The sequence below is a fragment of the Dermacentor variabilis genome, chromosome 7 (assembly GCF_050947875.1).
Source record: "Dermacentor variabilis isolate Ectoservices chromosome 7, ASM5094787v1, whole genome shotgun sequence".
NCBI classification, from domain to species: Eukaryota; Metazoa; Arthropoda; class Arachnida; order Ixodida; family Ixodidae; genus Dermacentor; species Dermacentor variabilis.
This window is the reverse complement of record NC_134574.1, coordinates 87,849,582-87,868,263: the sequence shown is the minus strand read 5'-3', so window position 1 is coordinate 87,868,263 and position 18,682 is coordinate 87,849,582. Positions and strand designations below refer to the sequence as shown.

The 18,682-nt window shown below is 48.8% G+C and overlaps 1 non-coding gene across 1 annotated transcript; it reads left to right on the top strand.

Annotated features, from left to right (window-relative positions):
• Positions 1-5,028: 5,028 nt before the first annotated feature.
• TRNAS-GGA (transfer RNA serine (anticodon GGA)) lies at positions 5,029-5,103 on the top strand. The gene has a single exon. It is a non-coding gene; the product is annotated as a tRNA-Ser (tRNA).
• The last annotated feature ends 13,579 nt before the right edge of the window (positions 5,104-18,682 follow it).

Sequence of the window (18,682 nt, the reverse complement as noted above, 5' to 3'; positions counted from 1 at the left end):
ACACCCTGGCCAATAGTACTCTTGCAAGAGACGGTCCTTAGTTTTCTTAACTCCTAGGTGTCCGGACCACGAACCCCCATGCGTCAAGCGCAACAGATCATGACGATAGCATTGAGGCACGATCAGCTGATCGAACTCCATTCCTCTGCGGTCTAGATACTTCCGGTACAGGACTCCACCTCTTTCCACAAAACGCGCAGTTTTCCTGGCGATACCTTCTTTGACATTGCAGCGTATGTTTTCTAGGCTACCATCCTTCTTTTGCTCGGCTATCAAAGCCGACCGGCTGACTTTTAGCAACCTATCAAGTCCGTCTGACGTAGGCGCGATGAGCAAATCAGTAGATAGCTCTTCTAACTTTCCCGTGTCGGGCGTTTCCTCTCCAGTATCTGGCGCCTTTAACGTTACAGACTCAAGTTTATTCAGTTCGGGCGTGCTCTGAATATCAGCTTGCTGCGCCTCTGACCCTTTTTCGTTGTTTGATAACGTCGGCCCCGCAACTACCGCCTTTGCAGCGAGCTCCCGAACCTTCGCTCTGGTTAAGGCCTGAACACTAGCTTCACCAAACAAAAGCCCCTTCTCGCGCAGGAGGTGATCGGACCTGTTTGAAAATAGGTACGGGTACTGGGGTGGCAGCATAGATGACACTGCCGCCTCTGTCTCAAGCGCTCCGAAAGGTCCTTCAATAAGCACCTTTGCTACTGGCAGACACACGCTATGAGCTTCCACGGCTTGCTTGATCCACGCGCACTCGCCCGTGAACATATGGGGTTCTACATAAGACGGGTGAACTACATCCATCGTAGCTGCGGAATCGCGAAGCACTCGGCACTCTTTCCCGTTCACGAGGAGGTCTCGCATGTAAGGCTCGAGAAGCTTCATGTTCTCGTCAGTGCTGCCTATTGAAAAAAACACAACTTTTGGTGTTGTTTCCGGACACTGCGCCGAAAAGTGACCCGGCTTCTGGCACGTATAACAAACGCGCGCTTGCCTCATCTCGAACCGCTTTCTGCGTTCGGCTTCGGCTGCCGCCGTCTCCTTAGGTTCGGTCGCACTGCTTCCACTCGCATCCGCACTACGCGTGTTCCCCTTTGCTCTCATGGGTGTGAACTTCGGCCTCTCAAACTTCGAGCCAAATTCACCCTTTTGACCGTCCTTAGCTCCGCGAGCCCGACGCGTCACAAACTCCTCGGCTAGCTCAGCGGCTTTAGCCACCGTACAAACGTCTGGCCTATCCAAGACCCAGTATCGCACGTTCTCCGGTAACCGACTATAAAACTGTTCTAGCCCGAAGCACTGCAGAACTTTATCGTGGTCACCAAACGCTTTCTCTTCTTTGAGCCAGTCCTGCATGTTCGACATAAGCCTATACGCAAACTCTGTATATGACTCACTTTTGCCTTTCTCATTTTCCCGAAACTTCCGACGGAACGCCTCCGCAGACAGCCGGTACTTTTTTAGCAGACTTGATTTTACTTTGTCGAAATCCTCTGCCTCCTCTCTATCCAAGCGAGCGACTACGTCGGCCGCCTCGCCGGGTAACAAAGTGAGCAAGCGCTGTGGCCACGTTTCCCGAGAGAACCCCTGCTTCTCGCACGTTCTCTCGAAGTTAACCAGGAACAAACCAATGTCCTCTCCAAGCTTAAACGGCCGCATCAGGTCAGTCATTTTGAACAATACGCGTTCTCCTGCACCGTGTGCCTGACTTCCATTACGAGCGCGTTCTATCTCTATCTCGAGACGCTTCATTTCCAAAGCGTGTTGACGGTCGCGCTCTTCTTTTTCTTTCTCTTTTTGTTCTTTAAGTTCGCGCTCCTGTCTTTTTGCAGTCTCCCTTTCCTCAATGGTCTCAAGGCATTCCGACAGCTCGTCATCCTCAGCCTCTAACTCAAGAATAGCCTTTATCAGTTCTGGTTTTCTGAGTTTGTCCGAGACATCCAGACCCAACTCTCTTGCAAGCTCCAACAATTTCGGTTTGCGCAACGACTTCAAATCCATGGCTGCTCTGAATGCTGCTTTCTCTACTGCTTACTATTGTCTTGCCGCAAACTAACCCGGCAGCAACGACAACCACAATTACCAGCTCTGTTTCTGACACTAACAAAAGCCTGGCAAAGCTCAGAAGAAGAAAGTCCCGCACTCACCAAACCTCGCAGGCAGGAATTCCGCGCAGTCGTTCCGCTGCAGGCAACCAGTCGTCACACAGGGCTCGTTGCACTGCTCCCGGATCGTCGTTGAGCTGCTCAGCATACAGTCAACTGCATCTCTTCGCTGCTGGCCTCCGTTGTCGCGATCTCACCGCTGGCAGACAGTTGTTTGAAGTCGGAGGCGATCTCACCGCTGGCAACCAGTTGTTTGAAGTCGGAGGCGATCTCACCGCTGCCAACCAGATGTTTGGGATCGCACCGCTGGTACGATCTGTTGGGAACTCGGCGCTGACGCCCGTGGTTGTACCTGGGTCGCAAGCCCCAAGGGTAGCGTTGGCCTGGCGGCCTGGGGTACAACTGGAAGCATCCGAAGGTCCCGGCAAAGCATGAGTCGACTGGTAACAACAAAACAACTTGTTTATTTTAACATCGCAAAGAGTTGGCGATCAGGTTGACCGAAGAAGAGAGACGGGAGAGCACTTTACTCAACAGAAGAAATCGGAGCCCTCCTTTTGGCGTCCGGGGGCAGCTGTCTTTATACTCTCGCAGTTGAGGGCAAGAAGGAACCCCTCAATAGACGAGCACGTGAACGTACAATGTCGTAGCGCTGTCGTAGCACAATGTCGTAGCACACTGTCGTAGCGCTGTCGTAGCACAATGTCGTAGCACAATGTCGTAGCACACTGTCGTAGCGCTGCCGGTCGGGCACAATGACTGTAATGAGAGGGTGATCCTTTGCGGTCGCATCGCCGCAGTCGCGCCTGGAAACACCTGGCGGGGAGCGTTGCGGCGACGACGATCGGGCCAAAATGTCTGCCGCCCCGCCGCAGTCGCGCCGGCAAAACCACGTGTCGCAGGCGAAACGCAACACTGTGAACTCTATTGTCGAGCCTGCCACGCCACCTACGGACCAACGCTGTCGTGGTCGTGAAACCATCCACGTGCAACGCCGGAAGCCGTATTATGACCCCATGATTCTATGTTCACCGTGAGTCGCCAGGATGGCTCCTTTTCCTGTCGGGGGCAATTGTAGTGAAGAGGAATGCCCGGCGCCGCAGGCACATCGCCAGTCGCCCGGGAGGCGCAAGCTCGAGATTGCCTGAGCTGCTCTGGTTGAGACACGCTGCCTGCTGCTCTCTTGTGCTGTATTCCTATTAGAGTAGTAGTTTTTTTTATGGCTGTACTCGCTTTGTTACGCCCACGACTCTTGTAAGCCGGTACCAATTCTCGTTTTACCCAGGTGAACTGCTATCTTTAATATTGTTCTTTAAAAGTAACCGCAATTTTTGCCACCTATGCCACTTTTCTGGAACATGAAGCTACGTAAGAAAATGTTATTGCTATAGTGTCAATTTAAGCATGCTTTTTGTTGGTGGAATATTGTTCAAGGACAATGATCCAAGAAAAGAGTTTTATAGTGAAATAAACCAGGTTTATTAACTGCGTGGTGCAAAAAGATGCAGATGACCAGTGCCTTTCTAAGTAAATCTGAGGCTGCATAGACATATATATCCTTTACATATATGTACAGGAAAAATAATCAAATATTCTAAATTAACTGATTAAAAAAGTGAAAACTCCCGACCGGATAAAGCGTGTTTCTTCTAAAACCTGCACCAGCCCCAAGTGTACCAATCAACTTTCCGAGAAACGGAATCGAGGCAATTAGTGGACGTTAATATGAACATCAATGTTAGGGAAAAGATATTGCCTATGTACTCATACTGAATCGGGGAGACCGGGAAGTCTTTACCAGTGTATTCTCCGTGGCTTGTCTGGCGATGTCCTTCAACGTGCCAGCAGACGAAATGAAGTAAAAACATATAGTCTAATGTAATGGTATTTGCCATTCAGATCGTGTTCGACTTCAGAATTCACCATTAGAAATTGTCGAGTAGCCATTTTCATTCGAATGCAGTGCATCAGATGTGCATGTAGCACTTCTGAAGTCCCTAGGTGAGGGACCAATGCAAGTAAGGGCTCCTATTCCGAACGATTGTGCTGCTGGATAGTCGTGGCTGTTGCGCAGAGACGCACCAGTTCCTGGGAGAATTAAAGCACGGGTGCTAATCGGTTCTGCTGAGCAGGTTCCCAGCTGTCATTCAATATAAGTGCCCCGTTTTGGGGCCGCCTGCAAATCTGCTAACTTGATTCAGGCCAAGAAACATTCGTTTTGAGTCTCACCATTTCTGCAACCCATTAAAACCGGTTGCCCATTGTGGTACCACACTTATCAATCAACGAATACAGCGGATCTACAAATACCTCTACGTGTATGAGAGGCATGCCGTACTTGTAATTGCTTCATGTTTGTCCTTATGATAGTGCACCAGATAACTGAAAGCAGCCGTTTATGATGCAGAAGCTGCTTAGTTCATCTCACGTACAGTTGGGAATGGCATTACATTTAGGTAAGAAATGTTAAATAGGCGTAACGTGTTTTTCTCAGAAATCAGACTCGAGAATAATTTATTTCATTTACACCCCTGGAAAAAGCAGAAGGACGCAGCTACCTTCTTCTTTTCTTTAAATTATAAACATCTAAGCAAGAAGCATAGATATGTTTTTCCGTCTGCGTTTCGCGAGACCTACTGATGGGAAAACTATATGTGCAAGAATACACACCATAAATACATGACGCTTGAAGAACAAGTAAAACAGTTGTTCTCCAAAGGGAACCGTACAATACCATAGTAGAATGGAAGCCGCCACTGCGAACGCAATGCACGGGCGATCACCGAGCGTCATTAACAATACACAAATGTCTGATTTTCCCTTTATTCATTACTTCTCTCCACCTTGCGGGTTTCCGCAGAACTACTACGTCAAACTCTTGCCTTTGCTTCGTGTTGTCGACAAATTCGACTTCGCCCTGCTAGCCGCCTGGTTAGCTCAGATGGTAGAGCGGCTGCCCTGGAAAGGCAGTGGTCCCGGGTTTGAGTCCCGGACCAGGACGAATTTTTCTTCAACTATGAGGCTTTTCTTTCGAGGAACCCGTATGGGTTTTCTTTGCAGCAATCGCTACGAACGGGTAGATGTCTGATTTCCCCTCTATTCAAAATTTAATAAAGAAGAGAAACAAATGTATCTATTTCTAAGGCATAAATACATGTCATATGCAATTATGAGCACCGTTCAAGTGGTCCATACGCACATATCAGCGCGCGAAGTTGTATGAATTACCTTTCCGAGAAGTATCGCCAGCAGTTTCTAACGGCGCGACCTTGATGCGGCACAATGCACGTTGATCGCAGCCCCGCCACAGTATTTTTCCTCATCGCGCGCCTCGCAGCAGTGCGCAACCTCAGGCGCTCAGCTCGTTCCACCATGTTCTAGTACACTATAGTTCGCACGCAGCGGCGCGCCATGCATGTCAGAGGTCACGCGCACGATTCACTGGCGGCATTAGATGGTGCCGAGGGTTCCTAGGGAAGCACAATAAAGGAATCCCTCTGCAGCAGATGCCTCGCTTCCACGGGGCAGTACGGTGCGTTGCTACACTGATAGAGTGCTAAACGCATTACCATCGACAGCCGTCGTGAGATGGGTTCATCCTCAATTTTCTTTTCCTGGCCAATTATTTAATATGTCAAGAGGTGTAATTTGATCTGTAAAGTACAAGGAGAAAGGAAGGCCGATGGTGGATGCCATTCTCACCGCGGACGGGGTACGTGCCATGTGGTTCACGCGACAACAACGGCAACGACAACAATGACGAAGACAACAACAACAACAACAACAACTTCCTGCACGTGCTGCACGGCCTGCCTGATCTGCTGCTTCGCTAGCCCTCTGTCGTTCTGGTGCGCCTTGGTCCGGGCTTCATCCGTGTTCACTGACAAGTAGCGGGCGGTTACCTGCCTTTTAACGCGATAGCGTTAAGGAGCTCGTGTCGCAGAAAAGCCGGTGTCGTCGGCGTCGGTGTCGGCGTCCGCGGCGCCGGCCGTGAGCGATAAATCACGGCAGGCACTTCATAAATAAAAAGCAACTTCCAAGATGGGCTGGGTGGGAATCGAACCAGGGTCTTTGGAGTGTGAGACGGAGACGTTACCACTGAGCCACGAGTTCGATGCTTCAAAGCGGTATAAAAGCTCCTCTAGTGAACGCGGTGTTGCCTTAGAAACGAGCTGTTTCTAAGGCTCAGGCGTGCGTCGTTGTCGCGCCGAACGCTGCGTTGCTCGACGCTCACCGCGTCCGATGGGGGGCGCGTAGTCGCTGCGCCGTAGCCCATTGTCTTACACCCCTTGGCGGGTCGACGGGAACGCTGCCGCGTTCCACTCTTGAAGGCGAAGCTTAAGCGTCCTCCAATTTTTTTTCAAATTGATTGTCTCTTTGTTATCGCTTTGACTGCAATTGAGTGGGTTCGATCAGAGACCGACAGGGTATAGCCGATATTCTAATGGACATTAAGAGAAAAGAAAATGGCGCTAGGCAGGTAATGCAATGCGCAGGTTAGGTAACCGTTGGATCATTAGGGTTACAGAATGGGTACAGAAGGGAAGCGCACTAGAGGACGGCAGAAGAGTAAGTGGTGCGATGAAATTAGGAAATTCGCAGGTGCTAGTTGGAAATGGTTGGCGCAGGACAGGGGTAATTGGAAATAGCAGAGAAGAGGCCTTCGTCCTGCAGTGGACATAAAATAGGCTGTTGCTACTGCTGATGTTTATCGATATGGTGAGATCTGTTTCATCCGCGGGCCAGAGAGCTACCCTCTGGTCTGCTTCCATTCCTCCGCAGGATCTACCAGCGGAATTGTTCCTTCGCAGTGGAACCAGTAGCACTCCTGTGGCTTTGGTAGCTACGAATTGAGGAGTTATTCGTATGAAGAAACCTAAGGCCATACAATCAGAGCTTCGCGCAGTCTCGTCGTACTTCCACCAGCACATAACCGAGGTCCGACAATTTGGAAGGGGGGGATCCTCTGTTGTTCACCAGACCAGGCCTGTGTAGAGGATCTGCTGAAATGCACTAACTTGGGCACGCAACCGGTCAGTTTCTTCATCCCTCCTCACCTAGCTTGCTGCAAAGGTCTAGTCCGCGGTGTGGACATGCGCTTAGGTCCACCAGGAATCCCGGAGATCTTTTTTGCAGAGGTGTAGTTTCCGTGTACGGCTGCAGCAGGCTTGTAGACAATAAGAGGGTCCCTACAGAAACAATCATAGAAACATTAGCAGGGATGGTTGCCCCATCAGAGATAAAGGAAGGGCCATTAATCTACTGAGTAAAACCCTTAGATACAAGCGACCACTATAATGCCCCAAGTGGTGGCGGCACGGACACAGCGCTCCTGGCTGTCGATCAAGGGCTCCGTTTCGTTTATGCGAGGAAGTCCATATTGGCAACGACTGCATGTTTCAAATGCAAATCATGCGGCCGGCTACTGCAATTGCCCTGCAAGATCGAAAGATATCCTGGTAATTGAAATAATTGAGAGGAGGCGGTGCTCTCGTCGAGAAGCTCTTGCGGAAGTTCATCAGAGCAGGATCCAGGGTTCCGCTGGCGTAGCAGCCCGACAGTCACTTGGCATGGACTCGTCAATTTCCCAGGCAATTGCAACAGTGCTACAAAAGGCGATGGAAAAAGCATTAGAATAGATTTTACTAAACCTATCTGACTGGTTGACTACGGCAATATCCACGCAATTATCTGGTATGTCTCAAGCAATAAAAACAACGCGCGAAATTCGGCCGCATCATTTACAAAGTCACCTGAGTGTCAGACAGATCTTCCCTCTAACAGTGATGATTTAGCAAGACCTTCGACTTCAAATCAGGTTGATCACGAATGTCATTCTGATTCAGGCTTTCTAGGCAATCGAGATGTGGATACGGAAACTCGAGTTCTTAAACGCACAAAATCGCCTAACAACGAACTGCCTAATTCTCCTAACTCTAAAACAAAAAAGTGTGCGAAAGAATAACTTGCGAGGACTGACTTTCTGAAAGACAGTATTCTGGACCAAGTAGTTGTGGCTGTTTGTCTACCGCCAACATAGGGTGCTAAGAATACTTCTGTGGAATTGCCGATCAATACTTTCTACTGCTACATATTTATTATATTTCCTTTCTCAGCTATCTCCAGACGTCATACTATTACAAGAAACTCATTTTCCCGCTGACGAAGACTCATTTAAACGACTACGGGTCTTTTAGATTGGATAGACCTTCTCGAGGTGGTGGACTAGTTGTTTTGATTTCGTTTATATTCAGTCATAAAGCAAAAATTTAACATCATAATCTATCATCCGAATGTGAAATCTTAATATTAGAAATAACTATTCCGCTTAACTCCTACTTTCCCACTGGGGTGCAAGATGCGCGCTCACTTGATGCCGCAGTGGCCTATTGCAAAATAAACATGTTTGCGGCAGACTTCAACTAACATCATGTGTCATGGAGATTCTGCACTGACGCATCTGGAGAACGTTTATGCGATTGGACTAAGGCTAACGATTTCACATGTTTAAATGCTGAAGTTGCGACTTTCGTGCGTTCACAGTCGCGATCTGTACTAGATTTGACATTTGCTACCTCAGGCGTTTCCATCTCTTCTTGGGCTGTGGTCGATGCCGCCACTAGTAGTGACCACCGCCCGATGGTCATTGATATTAACAACTTCCTGATTTCTTTAAATACACATACGCTGACTTTGGTAGACGATTCAAAATTTAAACATAATTTACAGTCAACTTTGTCTTCTACCAGGAATGAAACAGATTTTAAAGCGATGAACCTTTGTGCAATATTGAAAGGTATCATTATAAAATCTCAATTTGTAGTCGCATCAACAAAAGCGAGTACTAATTGTCAATGGTGGAACACTGATTGCGCACGAGATTATAGAAGCCGGAAAGCTGCATAGAAGAAACTTATTTTCAATCAGTGCCCTACTAATTGGAGTAAATATAAGTATGCTGCTGCTCTGTTTAAAAAAGCAATTTTATTACCAAAGGATAGTTATGATGAAAAACGGTAGGATATTTCATAGAAAAGTGGTAATAAAAAGCACCGTTTAGATTCTTCCGCTGTCGGAAGTATGTTTCAGTGCCCGTAAATACTGACTCTGTTGTTCTGTCACCAAAATAATTGTCAGAATCTTGAGATAAGTTGATAAAGGTTTAGAACAGCGCTTTACAACTCAACTGCAGGCAAACTTCGCAGGGGCTGTGGCCCAGGATGATTTCTTAGCGGTAACTATGGAACAGCTTCAGCACGTTGTTCAACTGCTCCCTGGCCCAGCCCCGGTTCCAGGTGGCATTGCACCTGTCACGTTGAAAATATTGTTTGACCTCACCCCAGAAGACCTCCATAATGTAGTTAATTACTCCCTCATGAACGCATGGATACCTCCTGAATGGAAACTCGTAAAAACTAATCCCCCTGCTTAAAGATCAAGCAGCGGGAATGAATATGTATAATGTAAGGCCAATCGCACTAACTTCGAATAATAGAGAGGGTACTGCACATCTGTATCATGAAATTTTTAAATGCTGACACATTGTTAAGCCCATGTAAGATTGGGTTTAGACCTGGATGCTCGATATGGTGCGTACATGTCGATTTAGAGGGACGCATTAAGCTTGCTCGACACAAGCGGCAGCATGCCGCCTGTCTTCTCCTATTTTGTTTAACACTTTATTAAGCTCAAATATATTGCGCGATACCGTACAAATATATGTCTATGCAAACGACATAGTATTCTTTGCGTCTGCGAGTGATAAGAACACTGCAGTCATACTTAGGAATGCTTGAAGATTGATTTGCAGATATTCGATTGTCGCGTAGTGTCAATAAAACTTCCTTAATTGTGTTTCCATTGAATGTCCCGGTTATTATCTCTTTCCAATACCGGTAGGAAATAATTCCGCAAGTTGACTTTATCGAATATCTAGGTGTAATACGCGACCCAAGACTGAACTGGCGAAATCACATTGATCACGTTAAATCTAAGGCAGCACATGCTATAAAACTATTTCTATGGATAATGTCATAAAGCGTACGTTAAAATTAAACAAAGAATAGCTGAAATTATTACTGAAGAAGCAAGACTTACAAATTAAGAAAGAAAAGCTAGAACTCGCTGAACAATTGAAATGGGTGGCTTAGTAGTTCAAGCTAAACTTGATGATTTAGCCACTAACGTTTTACTAGGCGCTTTTGTTTCTCTGAAAAAAGAATTAATACAACATCCTAATGCCCACGATGAGTGGACTAAAATCGGTAAAAATATTTTTAAAAATCTTAAGAATCGTCCGTTTTGAATGTAACCTTGTTTTACATCGGCACGTGTACTTGTTTGTCTATAACGGGCGACACGTTTCACCACCTAACAAATGTTATCGCGAAGCGCAGGACGGCGTGTAATGTATCGGAAGTTTCTGGAATGTTATCTGTGCTTCCATCCGCTGTCTGTGACCGAACCTTGTGCAATCTGATCGCATGTGTGTGCGACACGAATGATGTAGAACTTTGTGGAGGGCACGCGGGTCCCAGCGATTACTCTGGACTGATGTATAAAATCCGACGCGCTTGACTCGCTGATCAGATTTTCGACGATCGCCGACCGTGTTCGCCGCTATCGTTGTGCTATAAGTGTAGCCTGTTTTTGTGGGCACAGGTGCGCGCAATAAAAGTTAGTTTTGTCTTTCACAGTATTGCTACTGTGTTCTTCAACGTCACCACCACGTGACATCTGGTGGAGGTGCTTGTGCGTTCATGTACCGAACGCCCCCGCAAAGCCGCGATCCAAGCCCGAAGCCCGAGGACAAAACCAACAACGCCCAAGACCAGCGTGCTAGCCGCCGACTGCAAGGACTGCCCCCAGAGCACGGACTTCTACCTGAAACAGCAAAGAAGATCGTGGCCAAGACAACCCCAATGGCTGCCTCAGCAATTCCTGCAACAACCTCGGGATCCACTGACCTTTCATGGAGCAGCTACTGAAGACCCGGAATCCTGGCTGGAGACTTACGAACGAATCGCGACTTTCAACAACTGGGACTCCGACGACAAGTTGCGGCATGTATACTTCGCATTAGAAGGCGCGGCCAGAACGTGGTTTGAGAACCGGGAGTCGACCATGACAACATGGGACCTGTTCCGTAGCGGCTTCCTGCGCACCTTCACGAGCGTCGTGCGCAAGGAAAGGGCCGACGCTATGCTTGATGTCCGAGTTCAGCTACCTAACGAGAACGTTGCCAACTTTACAGAAGAAATGAGCCATCTGTTCCGCCATGCCGACCCGGATATGTCCGAGGAGTAGAAAGTCCGCCTACTGATGCGTGGTGCAAAGGAGGAACATTTCGCCGGAATGGTACGAAACCCACCGAAGACTGTCGACGAGTTTCTTCGCGAGGCCACAAGCATCGAGAAGACACTGGAAATGCGGAAGCGGCAATTCAGCCGCCGCACGAACTCGACAAGCTACGCCGCACGAACTCGACAAGCTACGCCGCAGTTCAGTCACTGGCCACCGACGACCTGCATGAGACTATCCGAGCGGTTGTGCGGGAGGAGCTACAGAAGCTGTTCTCGTCATCACAGCCTCAAGTGGCTTCGATTGCCGACGCCGTGCGTGAGGGGCTCCAAAAACAACTCGGAGTAGCCCTTGAATCGCCGCAGCCTCAGTCGCAAGTGATGACATACGCCGCTGTAGCCCGCCATCACGTTTCCCCTCCGCCCCTACCACAGGGCCCAGGGACGACACAGTTCCGTCATGCAGCACCACCCCCACCGCCAGCACGCCAACCCGTCACCCCACCCGGCATTCAAAGGAAGACTGACGTTTGGTGTGCCCCCGACCACCGTCCGCTTTGCTATTACTGCGGAGAAGCCGGGCATATCTACCGCCGATACTAATACCGGGAGATGGGCACCAAGGGTTCGCCGTTAACGCGCCGCGGCCACAAATTGGCGAACGACCTCGTGATATCGCCGACTACCTCGCCGCCACTCAGTGGAACCCTCGACGACCGTCCCGTTGGCCGTCACCAGGCCGCTACCTGTCGCCACAGCGCCGACCATATACCGGCCCACCCCGGGGCCGCTCTGCGAGCCCATATCCGGAAAACTAAACCAGACTTAGACGTGAATCCAAGTCTTCCTATGAGTAAGGAGCAACAGATCAGGAAGTCTTCTCCGACGATACAACGACTGCTTTTCGACGTCATCAATAATTCGACAAACAACAGTTGCAAAGCGTCGCATAATAACTGAAGAGTGCGCTCGACCACTCCGCCAGAGCCCTTACAGAGCTTCGACGCGAGAACGTGAAGATATTAGGCAACAAGTCGACGAAATGCTGCGCGACGACATCATCCAGCCGTCGAAAAGCCCGTGGGCATCTCCTGTAGTCCTGGTGAAGAAAAAGGACGGAACCCAACGCTTCTGCGTCGATCATCGTCGACTGAACAAGATCACGAAGAAGGACGTAAACCCCCTTCCACGGATAGACAATGAATCGGATCGGCTCTGCAACGCTAAATACTTCTCGTCAATCGGCCTCAAGTCTGGCTACTGGCAAATAGAAGTCGACGAGAGATATCGCGAAAAGACCGCCTTCATCATGCCAGACAGCCTCTACGAGTTCAAGGACATGCCATTCGGACTGTGCTCGACGCCTGCAACGTTTCAGCGCGTCATGCACACGGTGTTAGCAGGACTGACGTGGCAGACGTGTCTTGTTTACTTGGATGACGTCGTTGTTTTCGCCGGAAATTTCGACGATCACCTCAGGCGGCTTGCGACAGTACTAGAGGCCATCAAGTCGTCAGGGCTTACTCTGAAGCCGGAAAAATGCCGCTTCGCTTACGATGAGCTTCTGTTCCTAGGCCACGTCATCAGTAAATCTGGAGTGCGCCCCTACCCGCAGAACACAGCTGCCATCGAAAAGTTCCCGCAGCCAATCGACAAGAAGGAAGTGCGCAGATTCCTTGGCATGTGTGCCTACTATAGGCGCTTTGTCAAGGACTTTTCACGCATCGCGGAGCCGCTAACACATCTAACCGAATGTGATGTCGAGTTCAAGTGGGAAACGCCGCAGGCCGACGCATTTCAAGAACTCAAACGACGCATGCAGACGCCGCCGGTACTCGCACACTTCGACGAGGACGCCGATACCGAAATCCACACTGACGAAGGTAGCCTAGGCCTCGGCGCCGTGCTAGTCCAGAGGGTGATATCTTACGGGTGATTGAACGGGTGATATCTTACGCTAGCCAGTCGCTGTCAAAAGCTGAAGGCAATTATTTTACGACTGAAAAGGAATGCCTCGCCATCATTTGGGCTACAGCAAAATGCCGCCCTTACCTCTATGGCAGGTCATTCAAAGTCAACAGCGACCATCACGCGTTGTGTTGGCTAGCTAAATTAAAGGGCCCTTCAGGACGGCTGGCGCGGTGGAGCCTCAGACTGTAAGAATATGACGTCATGGTAATATACTAGTCCGAAAGTAAACACTCTGACGCCGACTGCTTATCACGCGCCCTCATCGATCCCCCGCCGCAAGACGACGAGGACGACGACGCCTTCCTTGGAATAATAAGCGCGCAAGACTTCACTAAACAGCAACGAGCAGACCCGGAGCTATAAGGCCTCGTCGAGTGTTTGGAAGGGAACACCGACGTTGTCCCTAGGGCATTTAAACGCGGATTTTCTTCGTTCACGCTACAAAACAACCTGCTCGTGAAGAAGAGCTTCTGATCAGTCCGCGCCAGCTACCTTCTTGTTGTACCGTCAGCGCTGCGTCCAGGAGTACTGCACGCCCTACACGACGATCAAACTGCTAGGCACCTCGGATTCTCCCGCGCGCTGTCGAGAATACAGGAATGGTATTACTGGCCACGTCTGACCGCCTACGTCGCCCGTTACGTCAAGACATGCCGAGACTGTACCGCCCAAGACACCACCGACAAAGCCAGCAGGATTACTACAGCCGATCAAACCTCTTTGCCGACCATTCCAGCAGATCAGGATGGAGTTTTTGGGGCCGTTTCCGACGTCAACGTCCGGGAATAAGTAGATCGCCGTAGCGACGGACTATCTCATCCGTTTCGCCGAAACTAAAGCTCTGCCATAAGGCAGCGCAGCCGAAGTGGCTAAATTTTTCGTCGAGAACATCCTGCTGCGACATGGTGCCCCGGAAGTCCTCATCACCGACAGAGGAACGGCTTTTACAGCAGAACTCACCCAAGCCATGCTGCAATACAGCCAGACAAGCCACAGGAGTACAACTGCCTACCACCCGCAGACGAATGGTCTCAAGGAGCGCCTGAACAAGATCCTCGCCGACATGCTAGCAATGTACGTCGGCGTCAAGCACAAGACGTGGGACGCGGTCCTGCCGTATGTAACCTTCGCTTACATTACGGCGGTGCAAGAAACAACACAGATCACGCCGTTGAAGTTGGTTTACGGAAGGAAACCGACGACGACGCTCGACGCCATGCTGCCGAACGTCACTGACGAAGAGAATGTTGACGTCGCCACCTATCTCGAGCGTGCCGAAGAAGCCCGACAGCTCGCCCACCTACGGATGAAGAACCAGCAGCGTACGGACAGCTGACACTACAACCTCCGACGACGCTACGTCGAGTACCAGCCCGGTGACCCTGTTTGGGTTTGGACCCCGATACGCCGAGGAGGATTTAGCGAGAAACTATTGTGACGCTATTTCGGACCCTACAAGGTCATCCGAGTTATTGGCGCACTAGACTATGAGGTCGTGCCAGACGGCATTCCGCATTCACAGCGGCGCCGCGCACAATCTGATGTAGTCCACATGGTGCGTCTTAAGCCCTTTTACGCACGCTGACGAACTTACTTAGTTTGTTGTTTCTTTGCTACGGGTGTTTTGTTTATTACTTTCGTTTGTTTGCAGCATCGGGTCGATGCTTTCTAAGAGGGGGGTATTGACACGTGTACTTGTTTGTCTATATCGGGCGACAGGTTTCACCGCCTAACAAATGTTATCGCACAGCGCCGGACGCTCCTGCATGTATCGGAAGTTCTGGAATGTTATCGATGCTTCCATCCGCTGTCTGTGACCGAACCTTGTGTAATCTGATCGCATGCGTGCGCGACGCGAATGATGTAGAATGTTGTGGAAGGCACGCGGGTTCCAGCGATTACTCTGGAACATTCGACGACTGATGTATGAAAGCCGACGCGCTTGACCCGCTGATCAGATTTTCGACGATCGCCTACCGTGTTCGCCGCTATCGTTGTGCTATAAGTGTAGCCTGTTTTTGTGGGCACAGGTTCGCCCAATAAAAGTTAGTTTTATCTTTCACAATATTGCTGCTGTGCTCTTCAACGTCACCACCACGTGACAATATGTTGGTGGCATACGCAGGGATACACGCAAAGTGATTTATCGCCTGTACGCGCGACCGATACTGTATATTGGGTGTGGGATATTGTCTGGCAGGCCAGCACATCAAATTAATGCCTTGGTTCTTCAAGAACGGGAGGCTCTCCGGAATTGTCCTGGTTTGCCAAACTTTGTAGCTAACAATGTTGTATATCAAGAAGCACGACTGCCTACTCTTCGCTGCAGATTCCGTATTCTAACAGCAAAGACTATCTAAACATTTGTGAATCTTCTTCGAGAAGATCACAATTTGTATTTATTAGTGAAATGAGGGCATTTTTGATTGGAATTTGTCCCACTTACAAAGACCTTTGGTTTTGTTTGTACAAGCTGAGCTAGGTCCACTAAACGTTTGTGTACGCGAGATAATTTGTCCAGAGAAGCCCTTGCCTCATATAAAAATTAAATTTCATGATGTATTTCCATCAGGTGCCAAGCTCTTCCTCACTAAATATTTAAATGACAGGCTACAGGATCATTTAACGCAACTGGCAATAGGTCATGTGATAACGACTGTTGCGTCAATGAGTGAGGCGAAAGCGGGTGTGGCTATTTTGTCCGATTCCCTATCTGGGTCCTATGTATTACGCCTTCCGAGTTTCACGCCCATATTTCTGCCTGAAGTATCAGCCTTTATCTTAACTTATTGAAAACTTCCTTCAAGCTGTTCAACAGCGGTTATAGTGACTGAATCACTGTCAAATGTACATCACTCACTTCATCTTCAGGCACTACTGCAGACAATACATTTAAATAAGTAATACCCCCCATACTTAAGCCCGGTGCGGTGGGTATGGGTTCCAGGGCATCGTGGTATATTTTTAAATGATATGGCAGACACACTTGCGCGGTTATCTCTTGATGGACCAGCTATGTCCGTTATGGCTACATTAGCTTCTGTCACTGCGGGTAGGTTTAGAAAATTTTCTCTTTTCCAAGATTCTACAAAACTGAAAATCCAAACATACGAATTTATTCACTTGTCCTTTTCATGGGACAATAAATGGTGTCCCACACCTAAATTAGACATCTCCATATCAAGATCACGATGCCACTTCCCACCATTAATTTTTTGCCTATATAAGTCTTGTCTACAGGAACCCGAAAATATTGATCACTTTCCAATAGCACGCCGTCGATTTAGAAATCAGAGAAATAAATTAGAATTTTCAATTCAACAACTGGGCAATTCTTTAACTACTCAAAACAACCTCTTCTTCGGGGCTTCTTCATTGGTCTTTAGCCTCAGGAACATCTGCGTGGCCATTTGGGACTATCTCTGTGACACAGTATGTCTACCATGTTATTTTTCGAAATCAATACTTTGATAGATCATTAAATCTCTGATTGTGTGTTCGAAATTACTCAAGTACCTCCCGAAAAGAACTGCAAGATGTGTTGTCTATATAAAATTATAAACATGTTTATTTCTGTATCTGCCACGTAGATATATTTGTTAATTAACATGTACATTTCCGTTCAGGTTTTTCTCTCTTCCCTTACCTTTAACCGCCAGCTTCTTGGTCAATCCCCCGTAGTGGGTAAACGCCACAAAGGAAAATCAATCAAGCAGGCAAAAACTGCGGACTCATTTGGTGCACATGAGTGTGGTTCGTTGTTCACTTACTAGTTTATTCTTCCTTCATTCGACAGAGGTGCACCACTGTTATAACTTTGTACATCAATTTTTATAGTGAAGTACTTGTAGCGGTAGGTACTATGTGTGATTCTATTGGGAAAATTGACTTTGATGGTATGTGGCATATTTCAAGCAGGAAGAAGAAGAAGAAGAAGAAGAGGAAGGAGAGCTGTGACCGCCTATACGAGTGATTTCTACCTATTACAAGGATATACATTTACTGCCTGCAAGCAAACGCCGTTAGCATCCTCATTTTCCAGCTTGTCCTGCACTCTTTTCGCTGCCTCGAAGCCAACCCCACTGGCCATGGCCTCAGTTGTGGAACAGGACGAGCTTGAAGACGAGGCAGTTCCAGCCGCACACCCTGCACCCGGCGATGTCTTTTCCGAGGTTCTGAACAAACTGAACGCAACCGCGGCTCAACGCAGGCGAATGGACATGATTCGCGCGCAAGAGCGCAAGATGGGGATGGTTCTTGGAGCAATCGTGCTGGTTACCTTGTCCACAATCCTAGGCATCACCTGGATGGCGCTCTTCTTTGGCCCCGAGCCGGACATCGCATTCACGCCTGCTACTCGCCGCCACATCCCTACAGATAACCTAGTCACCCACTTTTCTGACAACGACACCAGCGTGACCATGGTGTTTCTGGACGAACGCTACCAGGATCAATGGCATAGATTGGTGATAGACGAAGATAACGATTTGAACGTTGCCAAGACTTTCTGCGGGACTGCGGACTGTCAGCGTATGGTTCGCTTCCTGGAAGACCAGCTGGATGCAAGTTACGACCCGTGCAGTAGCCTGTATGACCATGTTTGTTCTCGTTGGCGGCGGGAGCATAAAAAACAAGCAAGTGATGTCGGCAGAGCCTTTGTAGATGACGTCATCATTGGCGTATATGAGGACAGAGTGGCCATTCTACTCTCGGAAAAGTCTGGCACGTTTGTAGAACTGCGTAGCCTTTTTGCTGACTGCGTCCGTGAAGGCTTGGCTACCGAACAAGATGTGACGCAGATCTTGGATACAATCGAGACGATTGGCAACAGCTCTACAGATGAAGATATTGCAAAAGGAATTGCCAGAATGGCATCTTTGGGCGTATCTCCGTTCTTTAACGTCGCCGCCAACGTGACAAATCACACTGCATATGTCAAGCTCCTAACAACGTCCCTAGAGGGGGAAAGTTCGAACTCCGATGTCCCAATTACTGAAGGAGGAGCACAAGGCGTGTCAACTTCTGCTTCAGGGCACGAGACAAAGTCATTGCTTCTGAGCGCTTTCAGGCGCCAGCTATGCTCCGAGATTAAGCAGATGACCCGCAACGTCAAGCATTGCGTACTCGAACTTTCTCCGAACGTCACTGTCCCTTGGAAGCGCCATTGGTTCGAAATGATCGGTGTACAGGGCTTGCGCGAAAGCGCCATTTCACTGCTTCAGCCCCTCTTGTCGGACGCGAAGGGTGCTCACGGAGTGGCTAAAGATGAAAAAGCCCAGTCGCTTTCACCCGTTGAAATGAGCAAGGAGC